The sequence below is a fragment of the Bufo gargarizans genome, chromosome 5 (genome assembly GCF_014858855.1).
Source record: "Bufo gargarizans isolate SCDJY-AF-19 chromosome 5, ASM1485885v1, whole genome shotgun sequence".
Taxonomy (NCBI): Eukaryota; Metazoa; Chordata; class Amphibia; order Anura; family Bufonidae; genus Bufo; species Bufo gargarizans.
Window position 1 is genome coordinate 364,476,360 of NC_058084.1, and position 22,757 is coordinate 364,499,116.

Sequence of the window (22,757 nt, forward strand, 5' to 3'; positions counted from 1 at the left end):
GCAAAATGGAAGTAAAAAACATGCATCTAAAATTAGAAAAAAAAAAAAAAAAGGAACAAAATAGAAATAAAGAATAGGGAATACATTTTTCCCTATCTGATTTTAACTGGCAAAATGAAGTATAGGTTACCTGTACTTCATTTTGCCAGTTAAAAGCAGATAGGGAAAAATGTATTCCCTATCCTTTATTTCAAATATTTTTTTTCAGGTTTTTTTTTACCCTTAAGATTTAAGAGGGGGTCCACAATAGCAGTAAAATCATGGCATTACTGTGACAGCAGCTTTAGTGTTTGCCTACGTAACACAATGCTTTGGGAAAACCGGAGGCCACATGGGTGCAGCCCACCAATATTGCTGCAATTTATTAGCGACTTTGTGGGGCCCTAGTCTTATGGTTTTACACTACATCACACCAAGTCTTTAATTGATGTGTTTTTTTTTATAGAGTACAATCTATACTATGAAGGATTCATTGTAGAAAGTGTACAGAGCTCTGCTCATTAAAGACAGCTAACTGCAATCAATCTTATCACTCAACCAATTTACACAGCAGAAAGTCTTCTTTTTTACCTTTTTTATTATACTGCTCTTTCAGGACACAGTCAAGGAAATGAAGCGGGCAAGAAAAACATTTCTGGCATTTTAAAATAAATAAATAAATGCACATTTATTCTTCATTTAAATTCAGTACAGAATGTACTCATTTAGGTTGCGCACATAATGTAAACAAGATCACAAAGACTGGTAATAATTTACATTCTGACTCATCACTAAGCATAAAGATCTCAACAGAACGCAGCAAAGTGACCTGATTCAACCATTGCTGGAGGGGTCACAATGAAGAAGAGAAAATAAAATAAAGCTCACCTTTAAACAAAGCATAAGGCTCTATTTAGATCAGTTTATAGGATACATCTGCAGTATATATTTGGACAGGAAAAACGACTGCTTAAGGGCACATGCACACGGCCACTACCCGGCCGAGCCCATATTGCGTCCCACAAATAGCTTGAATGGGTCCGCAATCGGGAAGGTTGGTGCGGAACAGAGGCACGGAACCCCATGGATGCACTATGGAGTACTTCTGTGGGATTTCTGTCCGTGCCTCCGCACCGCTAAAAAGTAGTGTATGCTCCACTGTATGTGTGTATGATCCGTCTGCGGATTACGCACGGATGTTTTCCGTGCATTGGGGGCTGCAAATTTTGGTCCACAATGCACGGAAGGGCCGATCAATGGCAGTGTGCATGAGACCTAAAGGGAATCTGTTACCAGTAATTTTATGTAATTTTAATGGTCACATACATGTGGTAAGTGACGCGTTTCGGCTACTACCCATGTTTGACAAAGGCTCTTAGTAGCCGAAACGTGTCACTTACCACATGTATGTGACCATTAAAATTACATAAAATTACTTAAAATTACAACCAAAGCGAGTGCCGGTCCTTTCTATACGAATATGAGGACTCATCGACATGAGCTAGAGCTGATCAGTATATTGTTGGTCAGCAGTTAGGCCAGTGTAGAACTGTTGACCGATTCCCTTTAAGCTTGCCCATAGGTTTATATGGGCTAATTGTGATAAATGATCCTCCTCTGGTATACATTTGCCATAAAAATAGCTGCATACATTTTTTGTATTGATAATGTATATTGCATAGCAAAGTCAACCATGTTATTGAATACAATCCCCAAAATAGGAAAAAAACAAGTGTGGATGATGGGGGCATAAAGCCTTCCATGCAGTGTGCATAAAGCCTTACTTATTAAACGTAATCTCTCATGCAGTGGCATATCTATACGGGTTACAGCAGTCACATTTGAAAACTGGCCCCTAAGCCAGGGGGGTCCATGGGCCTCTCTTACCACAAGCTGACTCTCCCCATAATGACCAGCATTCATCATAGTCTTTCTGAATGGTTCGGTGGAAAAAAAGGCCCCTGATGTCTACAAAAGTATAATTTGCAAATGGCGACATGATTTCTCAGGTTTGTCACCATTTGTGACTAGCCCTGGCACTGCAGTGTGATTTTTTTTAAACTACCTCCATTTAGCAGACACACCATTCTCTGCGCACATCGGCTAGAACATCCTACCCCGAAGCACAGGATGCCCAATGAAAAAGAGATTGAGGAAATCCTATTAACTCCATTCCTGTTCCCTTCAGTCAGCTATGCTCTTCAGGTATAAATACTGTCGGGAAGGGTGAAGGGATATGAGGTTGGAGGGGAAAGCCCTAAATAAGGACAGATTCTTAATACTAAGGGGGTCATTTAATAATTCTTAATAAAGCCCCGCACTGGAGCTGTCTTACATTTAGACAATTTTCTACGCCTAAACCAGGCATAGAAAATGGTAAATGAGATGGGCCTGCTGGCTTGCCCCCTTCCCATGCCACACCCACTTTTTTAGACCTGGCGTGAGCGGGGAAATCTGCAATCTGCATCTGAAATACTCCTAATATAGGTGTATTTCAGGTTAATAAATTACCCCATAAGCTTTGTCAAATTTTTGCATGGCTGTAGAGTTCTTCTAGATCCCTAACCACCAGATCACCACACATCTGCTAACGTCTACAAGTGGTTTCAGGAACTATGTCATGATGTTGGTGCACAAGATTCAATTATTTTCATGACTGTTCAAATGAAGTATTTAATTTCAGAGGAAACATGTTGTTTCCATGACATGCTCTTTCACAGGGCCCGGCCAGGTTTAGTTATGGTTTAGATGACCTTGGGATATACAGCCGGTAATACAGAACATGGAAAGTATGTATGTCTTTCTCTATAAAATTCATTTCCTTATACACATACTTGGTAGCATATAAGAGGTCAACCCACACTGATGAGGGCCGCTGCAGATTATGGGCAGTGGAAAAACGGTATTTGCATTGAATCCCCAGCAGCCAATATTACCTCAAAAGGTGTGGATTTTGATTAAGTATTCATGCCATACATTTGGTAAGATTGCTGCAGATTTCAACTTCTGTATTACAATGTTTGAAATCTAATGCTTCTTAATAAATTAGTTGCATCTCTGGCCCTCTGTGCACCAGAAACTCAAATCTACGACAGCTATAACTTATGACAGTTTCTGGACAGTTTCAGGCCTAAGTTATAGTAAATGTGGAATGCTGCACTAAAACCCACCCTTTTTCTAGTCACTTCAGAAAAGTGGTGAGAAACTTAAAAAGTCACAAATTATAGTGCAAATGGTGTATGCCATAATTTGCTACTTTTTTGTTACGTCACAATAGTTGGATAAAAGCTTTCATAAATGTCTCCCACAGTCTTTGTAGAATAACCAACAAATTGATGAGCTATTCATAGGCCATTCTCAGGTACTGCAGTACCTAAGAACGACCACTACACATTGTGTGGTGTTCTTGCTCCATACACTGTATGCATCAAGAACAAGGGTGGACTGGAAACTTAAACTTAGAAGTGGGACTATGTTGTAGGCAGGTCCAAATTGATAGAAGGCAGGGCAACACAAGTAGGTAGGGGCAACACAAGTAGGTAGGGGCAACACAAGTAGATGGGGCTAACACAAGTAGGTAGAGGCAACACAAGTAGATGGGGCCAACACAAGTAGGCAGGGCCAGCAATAACATAGTGCAGCCTACTACACCCCAGAAGCTCCCCCACAGCGGTGGCCAGCACAGGCTGCCTCATTCTCCAATTGTCTCTAAGATATGAGGCAAAAGGTTTAGAATATAAGATGTGGGCCACAGCAACAAGCCAGCCTTACATTCAGCATTCTCCCTGGACTTCACATTGTAATGACTCCTATTAAGCCCTAGTAGTATGATCTCCAAGTGGCCAAGGAAAGAAAAAGAAAATACCTGAGTGCTGTTACAATTTGACGTCTCCAGTGCAGAACACGTGCCTTTTTAGCCTGCTGCCCAAGATGTCTGTTCTTCAGCCATCTGTACATTGCCTCATATAGTGGCCTGTTACCTATGAGGGTGAACAGCAGGGCAGAGAGCCATGTGCTCCTGTGCCCCACCGCAGTATTCAATTTCATCACTATCCTGATGACAGCTATACAATTGAATGTAGAACGGCACCAGCTAGGTTGTTCCCAGCATTAATTACTGTCAAGAGCATTACGTACCCAACCAGTGACAGTGAGGAAGGCTTGGGAGACCATATGGGTATCAGCCCACCAAGAAATTTCCCTGTAGGGACAATGAACAGTCCGCCTCTGTTCAAGAACCAAGGCTTCCACTAACAGATGATAAATTGGAGTGCTGCCAGTTGGACAGCCACCAATCAGATACTAATGACCTATTCCAGAGGTCAGCAAACTCCAGCTCTTGTTAAACTACAACTTCCAGCATGCCCACTTCTATGGGAGTTTCAAGAACAGCCAAGTAAGTCTGTGTGCTGGAAGTTGCATTTTCACAAAAACTGGAGTACTGAAGACTGCTGACCCCTAATCTATCCTATGGATAGATCATCAATATGTTAGTCCTGGAACACCCCTTTAAAAATTTTGGGCAGTTTCCATCTTCTCATGAACAGTGATGTTGCATCCTATGTAGTAGCAGATATGGAATAAAGGTTCAAAGTCAGTTATGAATATGATTCAGGTTTTTTCAGACTCTCATGAAATAATGTCTTAGTACAGTGGATAAGAAAAGTCTACACACCCCTGTTTCTGTGCTGTAAAAAATGAGACAAAGATAAATCATTTCAGAACTTTTTCCACCTTTAATGTGACCTATAAACTGTACCACTCAATTGAAAAACAAACTGAAATCTTTTAGGTGGAGGGAACAAAACAAAAAACTAAAATAATGTGGTTTCATAAGTGTGCACACCCTCTTATAACTGGGAATGTAGCTGTAATCAGAATTAAGCAATCACATTCAAAATCATATTAAATAGGAGGCTGCATACACCTGCTATCATTTAAAGTGCCTCTGATTAACCCCAAATAAAGTTCAGCTGCTCTAGTTGGTCTTTCCTGACATTTTCTTAGTCGCATCCCACAGCAAAAGCCATGGTCCACAGAGAGCTTCCAAAGCATCAGAGGGATCTCATTGTTAAAAGGTATCAGTCAGGAGAAGGGTACAAAAGAATTTCCAAGGCATTAGATATACCATGGAATACAGTGAAGACAGTCATCATCAAGTGGAGAAAATATGGCACAACAGTGAAATTACCAAGAACTTGACGTCCCTCCAAAATTGATAAAAAGACGAGAAGAAAACTGGTCTGGGCGGCTACCAAGAGGCCTACAGCAACATTAAAGGAGCTGCAGGAATATCTGGCAAGTACTGGCTGTGTGGTACATGTGACAACAATCTCCCGTATTCTTCATATGTCTGGCTATGGGGTAGAGTGGCAAGACGAAAGCCTTTTCTTACAAAGAAAAACATCCAAGCCAGGCTACATTTTGCAGAAACACATTTGAAGTCTCCCAAAAGCATGTGGGAAAAGATGTTATGGTCTGATGAAACCAAGGTTGAACTTTTTGGCCATAATTTCAAAAGATATGTTTGGTGCAAAAACAACACTGCACATCACCAAAAGAACACCATACCCACAGTTAAGCATGGTGGTGGCAGCATCATGCTTTGGGGCTTTTTTTCTTCAGCTGGAATTAGTTAAGCTTAGTTAAGCTAGAGGGAATTATGAACAGTTCCAAATACCAGTCAATATTGGCACAAAACCTTCAGGCTTCTGATAGAAAGCTGAACATGAAGAGGAACTTCATCTTTCAGCATGACAATGACCCAAAGCACACATCCAAATCAACATAGGAATGGCTTCACCAGAAGAAGATTAAAGTTTTGGAATGGCCCAGCCAGAGCCCAGACCTGAATCCGATTGAAAATCTGTGGGGTGATCTGAAGAGGGCTGTGCACAGGACAGATTTGGAGTAGTCAAAATGTGCCATGTTGATAGACTCATACCTAAAAAGACTGAGTGCTGTAATAAATATCAAAAGGTGCTTCAACAAGCACACTTATGCAACCATATTATTTTATTTTTATATTTTTTCCCTCTACCTAAAAGATTTCAGTTTGTTTTTCAATTGAGTTGTACCGTTTATAGGACACATTAAAGGTGGAAAAAGTTCGGAAATTATTTATCTTTGTCTCATTTTTTTTACATCACAGAAACTTGACATTTTAACAGGGGTGTGTAGACTTTTTATAGCCACTGTAAGTGCGTCATCTGCAAAGATCTGTGTACGAAAGCACTCTATTAACCCTTACCTAATGTGGATTAACATTCAACACAATTTCACTCACAAGGTCTGTCAATAATTCCAGTGCCCAAGCTATATAACAATTAAAGGTAAAATCACAAAGATGCTTTATTGTGCAGTGACTGTATATTTCACTTACTTTTTGTCTGCGTTTTCACACACCGGGTTTGATGCATTTTTTATGCTTTTGGAGCCACTGAAGCTTTTACCACTGCAGTTTTCTTACCCTTGGATGAAACTACCGTAACCATCACCATTAGCATCTAATATTAATTTCATATGTTTTAAAGAAAAAACACAATTGCTTGTGGTGGCTCCAAAAAGACATAAAAACGACAGCTTTAAAACCCAGCCTCGCATTTCCATTAGATTTTAGTAATATTCCTTATCCTAGTTATAATTATTCTAATCCATTACTCATTATGGTGTGTAAAATACAATCAAAAGGATTTTCCAGTTTTAAGTTACTTAATGTACCTTTCTAATATACTTTGCATTTCAATTCATAATTTCAAAATGTTTGTGCAAATGTGGGGGCAAACATATTCATGTGTAGCCCTTTCAACTGCACAGCTACCCTGGAGGCAACACAATAGAATCTAGCAGTGTCATCTATTGCATTCTACATTACTAGTAGATTCTGGACCTGCAATGTTACAGGTGGTGTTCAAACATGTATGCGTGGTGTGACCCAGGGGAGTAACAGAAAGGAATGGCACAGACATAATCAGGCTGGCCAACAGTTGGAATGTGCAGTAATTTTAACAGTAAGAGGTAAGGTCCGCTTACAATGGGCGTTATGCCCAAATTAGCATTGGCGATATCCCTTTTGGGTAAGCTATAAGTATACAGGGGTATGATGACAGTTGTCCGCTTGGCTTCATTCACATTCACTGATGCCCAGCACGCTGTGTTTTTTGTCCGGCCGCCTCCCGGCATGTTTGCCGTGCTGCAGCCGCATCTCCGACCTGTCCCTATTAAAGGCCTGAGCAGACTTCCGGCAGCACTCGTGGGCTACCATTAGCACGGTTCACTGTATACAGTGTATAGGGGGTCTCTATATGCAGTGGTGGGGGTCACATATCACCATATACAGAGTGCAGAAAGGAGAGGGCACACAATTATAGATGGTGAGACCAGTGACTGCTGCTGATATCACTGACCTCAGCCATACTGACAGCTCACAGGGGGTTAAAGCTACTGAACTGTTGGTCTGGCTGTAATATCATGTCTGTGATAGAGGGGCCATAAACAGGACAGACATTGGGATTGGTCACAGTTTGTGGTCCACAGCACTTCCATGGCTCTGCTACATCCTCACTTGTTGGCAGGATCCTCTCAGTACAGGAGAAACAGAGGGGGATGATCCTGTAGTCAGATCAGCCATTACAGCTTCTCCTCAGTCTCTCTTCCTCCTGCAAAAGTTTATTTATTTTAGCTTTTAACAAGTGTCCCTGCTAAGCCCCTGCCAGCCCTGCGCAGCCAGGAGTACCAGTCACAGAAGTAAAGCACCTCTGATACAAGAAGGTGCTTTAGGACCCAGGGAGCAGCACACTCCTTCAGGCATGGACGAGGTAGCTCCTCCTTGGCAGTGCAGGGATGTCCACCAGCTTTTTGAGGAGTGACCACAGGTTCTCTTTGGGATTGAGACCTGTGGAGTTTCCTGGCCAAGGACAACAAATTTCAATGTTTTGTTCACTGAGTCACTTAGTTATCACTTTTGTCTTATGACATTGTGCTCCATAATGCTGGAAAAAGCATTGCTGATCACCAAATTGCTTGTGTATCGTTGGGAGAAGTAATTGCTGAAGGATGTTTTTATACCATTCTCTATTTATAGCAATGTTCTTAGGCAAAACCGTGAGTGAGCCCACTCCCTTGGATGAGAAGCAACCCCATACATGAATGAACAGGACATGGGACTCATGGTACCGTTCACCTTTTCTTCTCCAGACAATTATTTTTCGAGGTTCCAAACAGTCTGACGGGAGCATCATCAGAGAAAATACATTTACCCCAGTCCTCTGCGGTCCAACAGGATGTCAGTTAGTCCTTGATGTTTTTTTTGGAGAAGTGGTTTCCTTGCTGCCCTTCTTAACACCAGGCCATCCTCCAAAAGCCTTCACCTGACTGTGTGTGCAGATGAACTCAGACCTGCCTGCTGCTGTTCCTCTAGGTCTAGGAGATGGCCTTGGCACTTGCTGGACTTTCTTAGCATTCTTCACAGCAGTTGAAACTCTCTGCTTGAAGTTCTTCATGATCTGATAAACGGTTGATTTAGGTGTAATCTTACAAGCAGCAATATCCTTGCCTGTGAAGCCCTTTATGATGCAAAGCTATAATAATAATAATCTTTTTTTTATAGTGCCAACATATTTCGCAGCGCTTTACAATTCAGGGGTTCATGTAAAAATAGTCATAAATAACATAGCAACAGACAAGTCAATAATTGGAAGAGGAATAAGGCCCCTGCTTTCAAGAGCTTACAATCTATCAGAGGAAAGAGGCGAGACTAAAGGAAAAAGTGCTTGTTATGTGCAGAGGTCCAGCTATCTTTGGAAAATAGGAGAATAGATATAAAGCTGCATAAGCCAGTCACCAGGCAATATCTGTAGTGACTTTGGGTGCAGTGGAGAGTTTGATGGACGATCAGGTTCAGGAACTGATAATAAATCGGCCATATATAGAGAGGAGTAAATCAGGTAATGTGATAGGCCAACCGAAAAAGATGCGATTTTAGGGAGTGCCTAAAACGGTGTATATTGCGATTTAACCTAATTTCTTGGGGTAGGGTATTCCAGAGAACTGATGTAGCTGAGGAGAAGTCTTGGAGCCGGGAGTGAGAGATTCGGATTATGGTGGACGTCAGTCGTAAGTCATTTGCAGAGAGTAGAGCATGGGTAGGGCAGTAGACAGAGATGAGGGAAGACATTCAGGGTGGGTGCAGCACTGTGGAGAGCTTTGTGGGTGAGAACAAGCAGTTTAAATTGGATTCTATACGGTATGGGCAACCAGTGCAATGACTGGCACAGAATGGAGGCATCGGAGTAGCGGTTAGACAGAGAATAGATATAAAGCAGTGACCCTGGCTGCTGCATAAAGTTTAGATTTTAGAGGGGAAAGTGTGGTGAACAGGATTCCAATTAATATTGACTTACAGTAATCGAGGTGGGAATGGATCAGGGCAAAAATGAGAGATTTTGTTGTTTCCATAGTGAGAAGGGGCAGATTATAGAGATGTTTTTGAGGTGCAGGGGACATAACTGGGCGAGAGATTGAATATAGGGGTGAAGGAAAAATCAGTGTCAAATATAACACTGAGATAGCTAGCGTGCTGCCTATTCCTGATGGTAATGCCACACACTGAGATGAAGATATCTGGTTTAGGTAGGTTAGTAGATGCAGAGAACACAAGAAGTTCAGTTTTTGAAATATTCAGTTTTAGATATAGAGTGGACATGAAGTTAAAGACTGTGGAAAGACAGTAACTGGTGTTCTGTAATACAGTAGGGGTGATTTCGGGGGATGATGTTTATAGTTATGTGTCATCAGCATAGAGATGGTACTGGAAACCAAATCTGATAATGGTCTATCCGATAGGGACTGTGTAGAGAGAGAACAGGAGCGAGCCTAGGACTGAACCCTGGGGAACCCCAACAGCAAGATTGAGAGAAGAACAAGTGTAGTCAGCAAATGATATGATCAAAGCAATAAGGATTGCTGTTGTGCTGTTTTGCACCAAAATTGTGTGTTTCAAATTTCTGGCACAATCCTGGTGCATGTTGTCACATCACCTTTATGATAAGCCATGCCCCTTGTTTGAGCTGGAAAATAGGTGAGTTAGATGCAGTAGATTATTATTTTTGGTATTTCCTTCATAAATAAGCCTAAAACTTTAACCAACATTTTGGTTAAGTCAGTTTCTCTATTTATTCCTATGAGAATGAAAACAAGGTTTTCATAGACATGAATAGTGAGTCTCACAGGGTGGGGTCATATGCTTCTATTGCCCAAAAAAATTAAGGCTAAAAATACATCTACAAATCGATACATAAGTTCCTTAAAGCGTACCTCAGTTTAAAAAAATTTCATAATGGTTGTGCTTCTTTGTACAATCATAACTGTGTGAGAACTGGTGTTTTGGGGCTTTCCTAAAGTGTCTTTCAGCCCTATTACTCCCTGTTTCAGCTGCACAGCTAAATACATTTCTTTCAGAAGCATTTCTTCTGCCAGTCTGACCTCACTTCCCTTACTTCCTACTATGTTTGTTTTCTTCTATAGAGCTCAGAAAAGTGATAAGGAGGGATAAATCACGCATAAAGGCTCCTGTGATGTCCAGAAATTGTGTAGAACCAGTTGTTTTATCAGGCTCATGATGTCAGCTATTTGACACACCACAACTTCCTCTTAGCCATCTTCTGAGTCTCTGTTACCAGGAACAGATCTTGCCTGACAACAGGCAGTGAACTGCAAATTAAGTGGAAGTGAGACCCCTAGTGGCCATGACTTTACAGCTTTTTTTCATTTGGATGCAGGCACAGTTTTTAAATGAAGTGGTTTAGAAATGTGCCAGTTACATCATTCTCTATCAAATGAAACTGTCTGAAAGTACAGAGACTCTTTAAACAATCGATTATGTACATCAACATATTTACAAACAGGCGACCAAATTCTTTTCTTTAAGAAAAGTAGCAAATTTGGTGCTCTCTCTATCTATTTTTTTTAAAATATACTGCTTTTAAGCAGCTAGAGCACTGCTTATTATGCATGGTTTGATATTGATGATCTTGGTGACAGACGCAAAAGCTGGGTCTAACGTTACCTGAAAATGTTTCTGATATAAATATAAGTCAATGTAATTTGCCTACAAAATATTTTTACAAAACCCATTAATATAAAGTGAATTTTTGCATTACAGTTAGATTTTTTTCTTATGATTTATTAAACATTTCACCATGACAACCGAATGAAGTGCAAATGTAAAATCTCTTTCTGTTCCTTTTTCTGCAAAACGTAAATTAGACCATCTCATAAACTAAATCCACCAGACGACATTGATGTAATAGGACAATCATGGTACAGTACTCCTTATCCTGTGTCACGGGTAGTACGGGGAAGGAAGAACAACCAAAGGGAACCACAACAAAACAACAGACTAGGCCCCAAACCTAGGGAACAAAGAGGTCACCTCCTAGCAATCCCTGATTCTCTCCCTAAGCTGCTAACAACATGTGCAAATCTCAAAAGGTAGAAATGCACATGCACAGAAACATGAGACGGCTGAAACACTGCACCAGACCCTCAGCTTAGGGGACAGGGAAAGAGGCAACCGGCTCCTTCCAAACTGAAGGAGCTAGTGTCTCCCTGAGGCCCAGTCACAACAGACACACCAAGAAAGGGAAAAGGACTTAGCTTGAGAAGCAACTGGAACAGGAGAACCACCACACAAGCAGAGCACGCCACAGAAGAACTATCAGCCGCAGGGAAACAAGTGAGAGGCGGAACATATAAAGAGCCACCTGACTAATAATGAGCAGCATCTGCGAAGGGGTGGAAACCTGTCAGCAACAATGAAAACAAGAGAGATCTGTCAGATAGACTCCTGAGTCTTCCGTCTATCTGAACTTCTAAGATCTCTCCCAGGGTCGGCGGTGACACCCTGCCCTTACCAAGTATATACATGCACTGTAAGGTAAGAATGTGGAATACTGAGGCATAGGCCATGTCTGTATGGTCCTGCTAGGCTGCCCCCCAAGCCTCTCATAGCATACACATATGTTCTGTGCACACAACTTTAAAAACCCTGAGCTGGCAGACAGCTGTGGACTACTACTGCAATGTGTTGCATTTTACCGGAAGTACACATCAGCAGAATATAGCGCTTTACATAGCTTGTGGATGAAAATCACATGGCAGCTGCTACATTGAGTTGGGTGTGCATTACTAACAATCTTGAAGGGGTTCTCTGGACATTATGACAAATAAAAGCATTCCTGACATGTTGAAGAAAGATCATTTCATTAATACTTACCCATCCACTGTGTTCCCATCTTCACTACACTCGCATAGTAAATGCTGCTGACCAGGAAAAGAAGCGTACACATCCAGTTGGGACTTGTGCGGAACAGCTTGCATACTGTGCAGGTACAGCGGAGATGGTGGTACGGTGGACGGGTAACTATTAATGAAACAATCTTTCTTGAACAGGTCCAAGGAATGCTTGTATTTTTCATAATGCCACAAAAACTCCATCAAAGTACAGATCTTGGTATCTAAATAAGGTTACTTTCACACTTGCGTCTTTGCCCGATTCGGCAGGGATCAGAAAAAACGCTTCTGTTACTGATAATACAACTATCTGAATCCGTTATGAACAGATCCAGTTGTATTATCTTTAACATAACAATGACGGATCCGTCATGAACTCCATTGAAAGTCAATGGGGGACAGATTTGTTTTCTATTGTGTCTGAGAAAACTGATCCGTCCCCATTGACTTGCATTGTGGGTCATGCTAGATCCATTTTGCTCTGCATCCCATGATGGAAAGAAAACCGCAGCTTGCTGCGATTTTCTCTCCGGTATGGGAACGCAACCAAACGGAATGGAATGACAATGAATGGGGACAAAACGGAAGAGTCGTGTGAAAGTAGCCTAAGAAGAAAACTACACCAAAATCTAAGAAGGAAGGTACCAAATTATTGCATTGATATAGTTTCTCCATTTACCTATATCGTTACCTCTCCTAAAATGTCTGCTTTAGTAAATGCTTGTGTTCCCAATGAAACAATTCTGGAGCATCTGTTATAAGAACTCTGTGCTGTACCATTCCTCTGTTATTCCTTTTGGAAATGCATGAATAAATTGACAACTAGATGTTACCATTTCTGTAGTCAAATGGTAACTATTAGCACTGATTGAATAGTGGAACATCCTTGGTGGTGAACATAAGAAACCAAGACTCAAAAGGTATCACATGAAATAGGAGGCAGCATTGATCATATACCTTTGCATATGGTGTTCCACATGTTTAGATCTATACTACATGTCCCTAAAACGCACTCCAAATATTATACAGTGGAAATACTATGTCTATATCTCTTTCAGTCTCAACCAACCAGAAATAACTTACTCCAGACTGCAGATTATATCTCAAACAGTGAAGTTAACCACATGTCGCAATGCACATACGCAGCAGCCTCATGTCCAGTATAACAAGACTCCCGTCACGCACAGGAACAAACCATGGTTGCCCTTGAATATGTTTTTTCTGAGCCTTATCCAGTATGTGTCAAATCTGCTTCATTTGACTATGATGTATTAAAAATGAATATATAAATACCACAGGAATGCCTTTTGCTATAAAAAAAAAAGGGATCACCTTATCGCACTTTCTAATATGCTATGTGCCTCCTAATTTGTCATAACCCCAAAAAGAACTACAGTCGTAGTGTACAGAAACAGGCTAGTGTGAGGTATCCATTTTGTCAGGTATCCATTTGTGGTGACCGTTACCTGATGAGTACTGTAAGGGTAATTGAGACAGGCAGACACATATGAAATCTGCCTTAATCCTGGATTTATGCCTCAAAGATAGGACGTCTCTGAGTTTTACTGGATGGATGGCAACGCTTGTTATGACCATGCTTAGTGGTCTATATCTTCCTGTCTCCATCAAGTATGTCTGGGACGGCATCCAAATGATGAGAATTGTAAACAGATGTTGGAATAAGATGTGTACATTAAAGATATAGTAGTGCAGACCCACTGCTCACTGTAGTGCTGGGGGTTATTTTGCTCCTTTTAGCAGTGATCCATGGGGCTTTACTTTTATGACATTTTTATTTTTATTTATTCATTTTTTTCATACCTGGATATAAGGTCAAAAAGAAAAAGTCTGTTTTTCACCTTTAAAAGTTTTTTTTTTTTTAACAGCATCAAGTGCAACTAAAATGCTTTTCTAAATTGTGTCCCCTTTCTGTTATGGTCGTGTTATAGAGGATACACTATAAGTACATCTCAGTAAATTAGAATATCATCAAGAAGTTAATGTATATCAGTAATTCAATTCAAAAAGTGAATTACTCATATCCGGCAGTCTGTTCTGGCATGGCCGGATCTCTCTGTATCTGGCATTAGTGTAAAAGAAAACTGGCTTAGTTGCCTATAGAAACCAATCAGAGAAACTATGAAAAAGGAAAAGGTGGAATCTAGTGGATCTGGTTGCTATGGGCAACTAAGCCAATTTTCCTTTACACCAGTTTTGATAACTCTCCCCCATGGTGTCACACTCTAATCAGCCAATCAAAACAAAGCACCTGCAAAGGTTTTCTAAACCTTTAAATGGTCCCTCAGTCTGGTTCAGTAGGCTTCACAATCATAGGGAAGACTGCTGATTTGACAGTTGTCCAAAAGTCAGCCATTGATACCCTCCACGTGCAGGATAAGCCACATAAGGCTTGCATTGCTGAAGAAGCTGGCTGTTCACAGAGTGCTGTATCCAAGCATATTAATGGAAAGTTGAGTGGAATGAAAAAGTGCAGTAGAAGGAGTCAGTTCATTAAGAGCCACCACATACAGACGTATCCAGGACATGGGCTACAACAGTCACATTCCTTGGGTCAAGCCACTCATGACCTAGAGACAATGTCAGATGCGTCTTACCTGGGCTAAGGAGAAAAAGGACTGGACGGTTGCTCAGTGGTCCAAAGTTTGGTTTTCAGATGAAGGTAAATTTTGCATTTCCTTTGGAAATGAAGGACCCAGAGTCTGGAGGAAGAGTGGGGAGAGGCACACAATACAAGTTGTTTGAGGTCCAGTGTGAAGTTTCCACAGTCAAGGATGGTTTGGGAAACTATGTAATCTGTTAGTATTGGTCCACTGTGTTATTCAAGTCCAAAGTCAGCACAGTCCTTATAGAGATGCTGATTTCATTTTACAAGACTTGGTACCTGCCCACAATGCCAAAAGTACCAATACCTGGTTTAGTAACAATGGTATCACTATGTTTGATTGCCCAGCAAACTCGCCTGACCTAAATGCAATGGAGAATCTATGGGGTATTGTCTAGACTAGAGGAAGATGAGACAACAGAGCCGCCAACAATGCAGAGGGGCTAAAGGCTGCTATCAAAGCAACCTGGGCTTCCATAACACCTCAGCAGTACCACAGGCTGATTGCCTCCATGCCAAAAAGGAAAAAGGAGCCTAGACTAAGTATTGAGTGCATCATTTGTATTAAAATGATTTTTGTCTTATATAATATTCTAATTTCCTGAGATACTGACTTTTGGGTTTTCATTATCTGTAAGCCATACTCATCAACATTAAAAGAAATAAATGCTTGAAATAGATCCCTCTGTGTCTCACTTTTTGAATTGCATTACTGAAATAAATTAACTTTCTGATTATATTCTAATTTATTGAGGAGAAGCACATAATTATGGACAAAAGTATTGGGGCACCTACACATTACAAATACAGGAGTTTATTATGGCATCCCATTCTAAGTATTAATATGGTCTTGGTCCCGTCCTCTTCTGGGAAGGCTTTCCACAAGATTTTGAAGTGTGTCAGTGGGAATTTTAGCCCATTCATCCAGAAAAGCATTTGCAAGGTCAGACACTGATGTTGGATGAGAGGGACTGGATCATAATCACTAGAGATGAGCGAATCGACTTTGCATAAAACTTTACATAAAACTTTGTGGTAACTTGGAACCGAACCATAGTTCGGGAAATGTTTTTTACAGTATAAATTAATTTCTGAAGTTATTATGCGAAGTCTTGCGAGACTTCGCAAAGAATTAACTTCGGGTCATCAGAGCTACAACATTCTAATACAGTACTGAGCTAATTTTAGAACGAAGTTTTATGCAAATCGACTTCGGATGTTTCATCTGAAGTCGATTCGCTCATCTCTAATAATCACCTTTGTAGTTGATCCCAAAGGTGTTTGATTGGGTTGAGGTCTGAGCTCTGTGTGGGGCAGTCAAGTTTCTTCACACCAAACTTACCCAACAATGTCCTAGTGGACCCTGCTTTGTGGTCTGGAGCACAGTCATTCTAGAACAGAAAAGGGCCTTTCCCAAACCGTTCCACAAAGTCGGAAGCATATAATTGTCCAAAATGTCTTGATAAATTAAAGTATTAACCCTTTCACCTCCGATTTTTTAAATTTTTGCACTCCCTGCCTTCCCAGAGCCATAACTTTTTAATTTGTCTGTTCACATAGCCATATGAGGGCATGTTTTTTGAGGGACAAGATGTAATATCCAACGCCACCATTTAATATTGCATATGATTTAGTGGGAATAAAAATTCCAAATTGGGTGAAATTGCAAAAACAGCTTTTTTCCATTTTGCTGTTTGCCGTATAGAGAATATATTTTGATATTTTTATACTATGGGCGTTTTTCCACATCGCGACACCCATGATGTGTATTTTTTTTATTTTCTTTTTTTTCTTTTTATGTTTTTTTTAACACTTTTTTATAGTTCCCATAGGGAACTATAACATTCAATCTCCTGATTGCTATTATCATAGACTCCAATGCACTTGCATTGGAGTCTATGATGATTTTACTACTTTTCTATGGAGCCCTATTACAGGCAAGCGCTCCATAGGAAATACTATGCAGCAGCTTCCTGTCATTCACAAAGACAGGGGCTGCTGCACAAAAGCTCCGGTTCCTCCGATTGCCACACGTGGGAGCCGGAGCACCACTGAATGCATACCCTTTCGGTGCGCTCAGATGCATCTGAGGGGTTAAATGTCCGCGATCAGCATTACTGATGGTTGCTGACATGGGCAGCGGGTGTCTGCTATAACAAGCAGGCGGCCACCCTCGGCTATGACGCCCGCAGTGCTCAGGAGCGGGCGTCATCTTTAAAGACCCGGGCAGCGCCTAACTATTACGGCGCTGTTCGGGAAAGGGTTAAGATTTCCCTTCACTGGAATTGAGTGGCTTAGTCCAACTGAGGAAAGACAACCCCAGGACATTATCCCTCCTCCACCAAACTTTAAAGATGACACAATGCAGTCAGGCAGGCAATAGTCCACTAGCATTTGCCAAACCCAAAGTAATCCATCAGATTGTCAGAGAAAGAAGCGTGATTTGTCATTCCACAGAAGACGGCTCCACTGCTCCAGTCCAGTAGTGGCTTAAAGGGATTCTGTCATGAGATTTTACCCCTATAACCTAAACATATGCTCATGTCCGGAGTAATAATAGGAATCCTAAGCTGGCATTATTACACTTCTCTGTGGCTCTATTTGCACAAAAAATTGTTTTTTATAACCTGTCAATCACTAACTTAAGGTGCCCAAGGGGAGGTCCGTTAATACAGGGTGCCCGGCCGCACCCCTCGGACGGGTAGGATTGCGGAGGCAGCGCTGAGCTAGGGAAGGTGGCGCTGGGCACCGGACGGCAAGGGGTACGGCCGGGCACCCTTTATTAATGGACCTCCCCTTGGGCACCTTAAGTGAGTGATTGGCAGGTTATAAAAAATCGTTTTTTGTGCAAACAGAACCACAGTGAAGTTTAATAATGCCAGCTTAGGATTCCTATTATTACTCCGGACATGAGCATACGTTTAGGTTATAAGGGTAAAATCTCATGACAGAATCCCTTTTAACATCACTCCATCTGATGATTGGCATTGTGTTTGATGACATAAGGCTTCTCAGCCATGGAAACCCATGCCATGAAGATTCAGGTGCACAGCTGTGTGCTGATGTTAAAGGGGTTATCCCATCTTAGACAATGGGGGCATATCGATATGCCCCCATGGTCTGATAGGTGCGGGTCCCACCTCTGGGACCCGCACCTACAAGGAGAATGGAGCGGAGAAAGTTGAGGAGGGCGCACTGCGCATGCGCAGCCGCCCTCCATTCGTTTCTATGGAGCCGCCAAAAATAGCCGAACGCTGGCTCGGCTATTTCCGTCGGCCCCATAGAAATGAATGGGAGCGGGGGCAGCGCATGCGCGGTGCACTCCCATTCACTTCGCCTGGTGGTGGACAGACCCCGGGGTCCTCCAGCCACAACTCTACCCGGCTCCGTTCTCCTTATAGATGCGGGTCCGAGAGGTGGGACATGAAACCTATCAGACAATGGGGGCATATCCTAGCGATATGCCCCCATTGCCTAAGATGGGATAACCCCATTAATGTCAGAGTAGGTTTTGAACTCGGTAGTTATTCAGTCACTAGAGCCTTGGCGATTTTTATATACTATGCCCCTCAGCAGCACAGCCTTGTTACTTTCTGCGTTCTACTATATTGTGGATGAGTTTCTGTGGTTCCTAAGCGTTTCCACTCTGCAATAATACAACTGCAGTGGCCTTCTTAAAGCAATGACTTCTTGGTTGGGTTTCACTACACATATTTTTTACACATAGCAACACATTACAGCGGTCCCTCAAGTTACAATATTAATTTGTTCCAGGACAATGTTGAAACCATTGTAACTTGAGTAATCGGTTCCAAAGCGCCAAAATGTCACCCATAATAAGAGAAAATGAAGATTTTAAAGAAAAATAAGCAGCTAACAAAGACAGATAAAGCAAGTCGTTCTTACAACAGTCAGGAATTGCTGCTAACTAGCAACTAATCCAGCTATTTCACCAGAAAAGTGGCCTTGATTGGTTGGATCTGAGTCTGAAGCATTGTGCGGTGAATCTAATTCCAACCTATGATGGGTCAGAAACGACAATTGTATGTTGAAAATATTGTATCCTGAGGATATTGTATCTTGAGGGATCACTGTATATTTCTGTCTATTATAGGTCCATAAAAAATGTTGTTGATCCACTTTGCAAATTGTATATCAAACACCATAAATCAGGGATGCCCAACCTGTGGCCCTCCAGCTGTTGTAAAACTACAACTCCCACCATCTGGGAATGCTGGGAGTTGTAGTTTTGCAACAGCTGGAGGGCTGCAGGTTGAGCATGCCTGCCATAAATGAAAGACACATTATACCGTATGTTTTCCCACTAACCTATATGTCCGTCTGCTGAGCATCTCCTGCTCTATAACAGGCTTCCTGCAAACCAGACATCGTGCTCAATGTAACAGGCTCCCTCCAGGTAAACTCGAGTCTACAATAAGATCTTCTTTTATTCCGTAAATTCTAGTTGATTTAAAGTGCACACTTGAAAGCTATAATCCTGCAGTTTTTTCACAATACTGTAAAAGCAAATATGCCAAGTTCTTCCCTACGATGACGTTCGCACATAATACAACAATGCGATGTGGCTATGCTTTTCACTATCTCTTCTTGCGCCCAAACTAAATCCAAATCCAAACAGTTCTCAATTCAGCTCCTTGTATCGAAAGATCCAATCTCTAAAGCCGCCTGCCTATTTAAGTGCTATATGAATGAGTAAAAGACGTACCTCAGAACACCCATGCCAGCCACGGGAAGAAGGCTGCAGCTTCTCCCAGCCTTGCTACTCAGCTATGAACTATCATGTTGCAATGAAAGCTTTTCCATATTTCATTCTCAGACTTGTGTGTGAATTTGCCAAATCCCCGCATGACAAGGGATAGTTTGATATAAAGAAAAAAAAAGAGAAGAACATATATGTCTGCGCGAACTGGTTTGGCTGGTTCTCTTCCCGCAGAGCATTACTGTAAGAGAACTTGTGGGCACTGCTCCTGTAGTGAAATGAGTATTTGGCAACCAGTCAAATGCACAAATTCTTTAATAGCTGCGAAAGAGAGAGATGAAATATGACTTGTCTTACACAGTAATCAGCAATTAATCCTCATAATGTCTGCAGATCTTTGTACACGAGCAATTAAGAAAAACAAGATTCCATTTTTAATTCCTTCATAAAAAGTAAAAACAACAGTAATCAATGGGAGTTAATCAGAGGCCTCCTTGTGCCCGGCCCGGGGTAAACTGTAGAACTCATGCGATGATGCTGCAATCCAGATTCTGTCTGTTCTGCATCCAAGAAAACATTCCATAGAAAAAGAGCAGACCCAGCAGTCTTACAACATGATTGCTCAGTTACAGCCCATCCGTGCCCTGATTTCTGAGGATATTTTAACTAAATGATGTCAGTTTTCCTGCCTATTACAAGTACATGGAGCCGTTTTAGACCGGTGTCACGACGATGGGTTGTCCGCGATGAAGCCTCCCTCTAGTTGTGTTTTAGGAATGTGCTACCATCTAGTGTGGACATTGGGAATGAATGCTTCGTGTCAGGACAACTGATCCCTATGATCCTTTCATGTTGCGGTTTTAACTTCTATTGTAGTAAATGTATTGCACATTAATTCTGGAGCGTCTCTTGTGCCGTTCCTCTGTTATTCTCCCTAGAAATGTATTCATTGACAACTAAGTGTTAACAGTTGGGGGTATATCCTTACAAAGTCGGACATGGTCAGTGCCAGGGACATGCCGCTTTGACAAGGAGAATGGTAAGGTCCAGATTTCAATTTACGGTATTCACAAACTTCTATGAGAAATCACAGCGGAGAAGCACAATGTTCTAACAGAGAGGCACCACTGTTGTTTTACTAAATTACTAAATTTACTGATATTTAAAAAATAATATGCAGTTGTTATAGAAACATTCACTGTTTTTCAGAGAGGATGAAGCACTTTTGATTTGGTTTCGATTCGAATCAGATGCCCAATTTGGATGAATTGTGTACGAATCGCATTTCCAGAAATTCACTCATCATTGCTGCCAGGTTCTCCGTAACCACTTCTGCACTGCTCACACCTTCCTCACATAGATACTTTTATCACAGTTGAACATGTACAGTAGCTGATCTGGTTTGAGACGGCATGCATAGTGTGTGCCACCATGTGGCGCCTTTGTGTGCCACTGTATCACATGCATTCTCTCCTACAACAAATATCTTGCAATTGCTTCATATAATATTGTAGCATATGGAAGGGAAGTAGTTCTCCACAGACTTCAATGAACACTGTTTTATGACTCTATGCAACTCGTAGGTTCTATGGAGCTGTAATATAGCAGTTTACATGAGCCCTTAGGTCGTAGCTCAGGAGGTTTAATGTAATATGTGCTTCATATGAAGGGATCACTAACCAGGAACAGCCTTACAGTGGTAGCAAGATTTACAATAGGAAAATACTCGTATGCAGGGGGCGTACATAGAAATCGTTGGCCCCATAGCAAGAATCTAAATTGGGTCCCCATGCCCCATTATAGCACATCCCAATACCCATTGAGGGTCTCTCCCTTTGCTCCATGAACTGTGCTTGCTGCTGCGTGTTATATTGTGTGCCATCAGGGCCGGACTGAAATTACAAAACAGCACTGGCACACAAAAGAGGTATAATAGATGCAGTGTGTACAGGTATATAGTATATACAGCACAGTATTCACATGTGAGGTACGAAGTAGAAATTACAGCTCGTACCTCACATATCAGTCCACAGCTGTATATACTATATATCTGTACACACTGCATCTATTATACCTCGTACCTCACATATCTGTACACTGCTGTATAATATATATCTGTAAACACTGCATCTATTATACCGTGTACCTCACATATCAGTACACTGCTATATATACTATATACCTGTACACACTGCATCTACTATACCTCGTACCTCACATATCTGTACATTGCTGTGTATATATATACACACATACACACACACACTGAACAAAATTATAAACGCAACACTTTCGGTTTTGCTCCCATTTTGCATGAGCTGAACTCAAAGATCTGAAACATTTTCTACATACACAAAGGATCCATTACTCTCAAATATTGTTTACAAATTCGTCTAAATCTGTGTTAGTGAGCACTTCTCCTTTCCCACCTCACAGGTGTGGCATATCAAGGTGCTGATTAGACAGCATGAATATTACACAGGTGTGCCTTAGACTGCCCACAATAAAAGGCCACTCTGAAATGTGCACAGTTTTGCCTTAACGAGGGGGGGGGGGGCTGTGCACAGGAGATGCCCTCGCGATCTGACAGATTTTGAGTGTTTTTGAAAAGAAGAGTAGGCAAATCTTGCCAAGTCAAAATGTGCTGTAATAAAATCAAAAGGTGCTTCAACAAAGTATTATTTTAAGGGTGTGCACACTTTTGCAACCATATTACTTTATTTTTTATATTTTTTCTTCCCTCTACCTAAAAGATTTCAGTTTGTTTTTCAATTGAGTTGTACAGTTTATAGGTCACATTAAAGGTGGAAAAAGTTCTGAAATGATTTATCTTTGTCTCAGGGGTGTGTAGACTTTTTATATCCACTGTACATACATACATTTAGACTATTTTCTACGCGTAAACCAGACGTAAAGAATTATGAATGAGATGGGCAACTGGCCTGTCCCCTTTCCCGCCCACACCACGCCCACTTTTTTAGACATGGCATAAGTGGAAAAAAGTCTCAGATTGCGGAGCAACTAATATAGGCGTATTTCAAGTTAAAAAATTACCCCCATAGTACTACACATATCAGTACACTGCTGTATATACTATATATCTGTACAGTACATATTGCACCTATATTACTGTGCAATATATGC

The 22,757-nt window shown here is 41.3% G+C and overlaps 1 protein-coding gene across 6 annotated transcripts in view; it reads right to left on the bottom strand.

Moving 5' to 3' along the window:
- Positions 1 to 22,757, bottom strand: part of THRB (thyroid hormone receptor beta) — a 344,635-nt gene that overhangs the window by 141,992 nt on the left and 179,886 nt on the right. Inside the window, exon 1 of one of the 6 annotated variants that reach the window (XM_044293325.1) lies at positions 19,620 to 19,706. The exons of the other annotated variants lie outside the window; for them this stretch is intronic. The gene's annotated coding sequence lies outside the window, so the exon portion shown is untranslated. Of the gene's footprint in view, positions 1 to 19,619; positions 19,707 to 22,757 lie in introns of those variants that run through there. 6 annotated transcript variants of the gene reach the window in all.